Below are 6,217 nucleotides of genomic sequence, written 5' to 3' on the forward strand. Positions count from 1 at the left end.
TTGATGTTGATCTCCTACATGGCTTTTGATGAGCTTTTTATGGTGCTTAGGAGCATAAACTCTCATGCTAATAGTACCATTGTGCTTGTGGGGGAGGAGGAACAACAACTTTACTATTTTGAAGCTTCATTTGAAGACTTGGTGTATATTGGTTTGATTTCCAAACTTGATTCCATTGATATCACTTTCACTGGAAGGCAACTATTATTTTAGGAGTATCTTATGGATGGTCAAAAACATAGTGAATTCAAATTCCTCACTATTTTGGTGTCATCCTTGAGAAAGAGAATTTTTGGAGCATATGCCCAAGCTTTCTATGACATTGTTTATGACCTTGAAAACTGGATAGTCACATTCGAAGAAATGGAATGTTAGGACAAGGTATGTCTCTCTTTATTTCTCTCATATGGAATCATAATTATGCCTAGTTTTTTTGTCTCTTATGCTATTTTATTTTCAATATCAGTTGGTTGGTAGTAACACATTATTACATTCTGTAGGCATCTTTCAACACCACCCTCACCCCTCCTTTGAGATGGAAAGGTTCTTCAAGTGGATCCGAATGGACTTCAAATGCGTTTTTTGTTAGAAGTTATTTATCTTTTATATTTGTTCTAGTTTCCTTGATTTATAGTAGATAGATATCATGTTACCTAGTAGAATGGTTTCTTATATATTAGACATTTTATCTTAGACCTTAAAATTCTGTCGAAAGCTTTAAGATTTGGTAACTTTAGAAAAAGTTTACTTTATCACTCCCAAATAAAGAATGTTATAGTTTATATTATTGTACTAACTATAAATTATTTTCAAGTGTTAGTAAACAATCCTCAAATATAACAAAATATGGTGACAAAATCATATCCATTAATAAAGTTAAAACACAGTTTCAGATCTAGGTGACAAATACAGGTTTTATAGCAAATATGTTTCATGCATGTATATCCAAAATTTTCTAAATTATCTCCAAGTCATGTATATGGTCAAAGTTAGATTTTCATGAAAACTTAAAGCCCTTTTGATAATTTCCCATATAAATTTGAAGACAAATACAAGTATGCGATCTACGAAGATATGCCGCAGTACAATTGGAATTTGGATGTGGACCATATGATTTGTGTTTGTGAGGGGTGAAACCTTATCAATCTTGTATTATTATGAAAGTTTACAATATTATGATGACTGAGGGAAATCAAGTCTTTATCTAGCTTGTAGACTGCCATAAGACAAAGTGTACATGATTGAGAATAGTGATAACCCTAAAAGTTCCTATTCTTTTCTAAGGAACTATTCATTATCTCTTGAAAGCTATTTTAACTAGAGATAAGCACACACACTCCTTCCATTATTGTATATACTTGTTCACATTCTTTAACATTCTTTATAAAACATCTTAAGTGCTACTTTGTTTCTAATAAGGCTAACCATATTAGTGTAGACTATTTTTAAGAAAACTAAACCTATGAATAAGAAACTAATTGGCATGTAATCTTCAGATGAAATCATTTTCTAGTAAACTGATTTGTATCTAGTAGCTTGTTTATCCTCAATGGTTATAAAATTTCTGATTTATATTTCTTCTTCTTCTTCTTTGTTATTCTTCTTCTCCTTCTTTGTTCTCTAAAATGTTGAATCTTGTGAAACTTGATTTGATAGGGCATAATGTGTGAAATTTGGAATAATTAGAAGATTAATGATCCTTGACTTGATTCTAAAATCTAAAATCAATATCTACTCTCAATCCCAAATTTATATTCAAAATGTAATTTTGAAGAAATCTTTGTAACATATCAATAAGAACTCTGATTTATTTGAACTAATTTACAATGATATCTGTAACTAAAATACAACTCCAACTAGTTCTAAAAATTGATACATCATTACTTTCATAGATGATCACTTTAAACTTTACTATACCTATTTGTTCAATACCAAAGATCAATGATCTTCATGTTGAATATGAAAATCAGCTATAAAAGCCCATTTAGATTATGAAATCTGAAAGAAGTACAGAGTACTCCTCAAATACTATATCTTTATTTTGTGAAGAGAATGAGATTATTCATAAGTTCTCTAATATATATACACATTTAAGTCCACTAGAGTTACTAAATGAAAAAAATATGAATCTAATTTCTACGATGAATATAATGTTATTAAGTTCTGAAATAACTGAGAACTTGTACAAATAGGTTTTACTCTGAAATTATCTCATTTTCTTTCTTTAAGGATCTCCGCATTATACCCCCTTTGAACTTTGGGAAAAAGAAAACTCCATACCTCAACTACTTCAAAGAGTAGAGATGCCTCTCTATTTGAATATTCTTGAACCTAGAATTAGGAAGATTTACACCATTTTAATAGAGACTATTTTTTATATGATATGTTGATTCTTAATAATTAATTCAAAAGTGAACAAAATGTCTAAGAATAACATAACCATAGCTACATATTCAACATATACTGAGAATATTTTTCTTCTTAGGACATCCATGTATCCCACTCATACTTATATTTGTACTCCTTTAACTTTTGATTCTTCTAGTATATCTATTCCTATCCATGTAGAAGAATTTAGTAGTAAAAATGGCAAAATTGAGAAGACCGTAGAAGATGAATTTTCTTATCTTCATGATTAATAATCCACTATTAGGAGACCATAAATTCAATTGATTCTCCTTCCTAGGAAGCCATTGATGATGAGATAAGTTCTATTCTTAACAACAAAACTTAAATCTTTTACCATCATTCCATAGGAAACAAGATACTAGGTTTAAAATAGGTGGTTTGTAAGAAGAATCTTATTCATTATGTATCTATTGAGAAGCTTATTGCTAGACTATTAGCTAAGGAGTTCACGAAAAAAGAGGGATCAGACTATTTTGGTACATATTGTATTATTGTTTATATAATAACTACCATTAGGACTTTAATTACTCTTGTTTTTACCTTAAGTCTTGAAATCGATCAAATAAATATAAGGACTAATTTTATGAATGTTAATTTGGAGGAAGAGTTTGCACAAAGGAATCTAAAGCTTTGTTATCTCTTGACAGTATTTTAAAGTTTGTGAACTTATAAAATCTTTTTACAAAATGAAGCATGCTTCTAAATTTGGCATGCTAAGTATGACTGCACCATCATTTCTAATAATTTTGTTGTGAATAACATTGAAAGATTTTTACTAGAAACATGTAAATGATAAATGTATTATTATCTACTTAAATGTTAATTATTTGCATTTTGTAGTTGTCATTCACATAAGATATTCATATCTAGTATGACCTAGGAGAAGCTACTATGATTCTATGTTTCAAGCTTACTAAATCAGTCTATTGTGTTACAATATCTTAATCTTAATGTACCTAGAAAGAGTTAGAGACATATGAATATCTTGATTGTAAACCTATTGCTACAACTATTGATCCCAATGTACACTTTTGGCAATGGAGAACTTTTTTTTGTTGGGATCACTATACACTGATCATAGGATCCATCATAAATCTTTTGAATGGAACCAAACTTAACATTTCTTATGTAGCGAATAGATTGAGTAGGTATAACAATAACCCAAACCAAGAAAAGTGGACTAGTTTTGATAAGATTATCATAATCTTAAAAGGCGTTATGTCCTTTGGATTGAGGTATATGGAATTTCCTAGTGTGATTGAGGAATATACAAATATAAATTGGAAATCTAATATAATTATTTTGGACTCCACTTTTGGCTTGTTTTCAATGAAAATAGCATTATTTATTAGGGAAACATAATTAAAATAATTATTGTGTATTTCAAGAACCAAGAACAAAAAAAGCATGTGAAAATTAAGAAAGAAAGATGGTTCATGCCACATCTTAAACCACAACCGTGGTGATGAGAATATGGGAACTAAACCTGAGAAAACACAACGCAAGCCATGTGAAGCTACATGCTCATGTACAAAAATAATAGGAAAAGAGAAACTAAACCTAAGAGTAACATGGTCTAAGCCATTTAATGAGCATGCATGCCACTGTCGAGTCATATTTGAACATTTTGTAAAAGGTAACAAGGCACAAAAAAAAAGAAGGAACTAAAATAAGAACCAAAAAATAGCTTTCAAGACGAATCTTGGAAGATAGGAGTAAAGGGATAAAGGTATACGAAGATCCCATAGAGGTTGACTTACTTTTATTCTTAAGAAAAAGCTGGGAATCACCTTTTTAATGTATTTTGTCTTGAATCTAGAGATGAAGTAGACTTTAGTAGTTAATTCATGAAGATCTTCAATAGTTAAATCGCCATTTTCTAATTTATATCAATTAGTTTATTCAATATTCTTATTTAAACTCCAATTGAATGATTTCTAATTAAATTAGATCTTAATGTTGTAATGATGTTTCAAAGAAACAAATTGGAGCATCGGCTATCTATGTAGATTGCACACAAATTATTTAGATAGATTACAGGATATTTTAATTCTTAAAATAACAAAATAGGGTATTCAGTATTACTCTATGTGTTAATTCATAGATAGCCGATGTGTTAATTCATAGTTAATTCATGGAGATCTTCAATAGTTAAATTGCTATTTTCTAATTTATATCAATGAGTTTATTCAATATTCTTATTTAAATTTCAATTGAATGATTTTTAATTAAATTAGATCTTAATGTTGTAATGATGTTTCAAAGAAACAAATTGGACCATCGGCTATCTATGTAGATTGCACACAAATTATTTAGATAGATTACAAAATATTTTAATTCTTAAAATAACAAAATAGGATATTCAGTATTACTCTATGTGTTATAAAAACTTATGCCACAGAAAGTGAGATTGATTTCTAATTAGAGATTTAATTGTAAGTTGCACTAAACAAAAATTTACAATTTTATCAAAGTTCCTGACTTTTTAGAAATAAACAAATGTTTGAATTCCTCCCAACTCATTTATTAATCAAATTAGGAAATGCATCATTCTAGAATACATGAGCTAGATCAACCCTAGCATATTTGTATGCATTAAATCAACCCAAGAGAAATTCAGCTCATTAATCTTTTGCTTTCTTTCTCAATTTTTAAATTGAGTTTTTCTTCAATCCCTCAAATTTTCAATAAATTTCTCTCTTGATCAATATAGAAGCAGTGCAAATTATTTGTCAACATAATAGTCCTTCAGAGAATGAAGATCAATTTCGAATCAATATAGTAGTGCAAATTATTGTGGACATAATTAGTTGTGCAATTTAATTTTTTTCATTTCATCACTTTATTACTTGTATTACAAGTGAGTTTACAGATGTCTAATCTATTACATCATATTCTGACATGGAGGTGGAGCTATATAATTTAACGTCCTAAGTTGAAGACCAATGTTAGAAGCATCATGGAAGTTAAATTGATTGCATTGATTCTCATGAAAGAGAATGGATTGGAAAATTACATATATAATTTTTATTTTACCTTCTCCTATGCCTTATATTGATATTTACTATGATTCTAAATCATTTATTCAAATTTACAAGCATGGAAGCATGAAGAAAAATGTTTATAGGCATACAAATCCCAAACAAGTCATGGTGGATGCATTTAAAGCACAGAGTTGTAAGAATTGATAGTGGAGGATCTAGGATTTCTCAATGGAGGCAAACTAATCTTAAATATAAAAATAAAAAACATGCAATGAACTCAAATGTATCCAAAGTTTTTATATATAAAAATAATGTATTACAATTGTTCTCTAAGTGTTTTCATAGTTTGAAAATACTGCAGGATCATTTTAATATTAATATTACAAAATTTATCTTTTTCTATATATGTAATCAAATAATCATTATCCAAGAATCTCCCATTCAATTACGCTAGCAATTTTTAACAATCTTCTTGGTATAAAAATTCTTTCAACTAATGAAATAGGAAAGGATGTTGATCCCAAAGTTAATTTGACAAGTAAGTACATTAATGGATTCACAATGTGCTTCTTTGTCTCAACAGATTTTATGGAAAGGATGTTGGTAGCTACTACATAACTACAGTTATGTAGTAGTTACCTTGTAGTGGTTATAAAACCCTTACAATAGACTATCTATTGCAGCAGTTTTGCAATGGTTTCATATTGTCTTAGGCAATTTTGTATTTAATTGTTACATTTGATCCAAACGGTTATAAAAACCATAGCATATCATGAAAATATGCAATGATTTTGGAATCACTACATATTTTAAAATAATGCAAC

The sequence above is a fragment of the Dioscorea cayenensis genome, chromosome 10 (genome assembly GCF_009730915.1).
Source record: "Dioscorea cayenensis subsp. rotundata cultivar TDr96_F1 chromosome 10, TDr96_F1_v2_PseudoChromosome.rev07_lg8_w22 25.fasta, whole genome shotgun sequence".
Classification (NCBI taxonomy): Eukaryota; Viridiplantae; Streptophyta; class Magnoliopsida; order Dioscoreales; family Dioscoreaceae; genus Dioscorea; species Dioscorea cayenensis.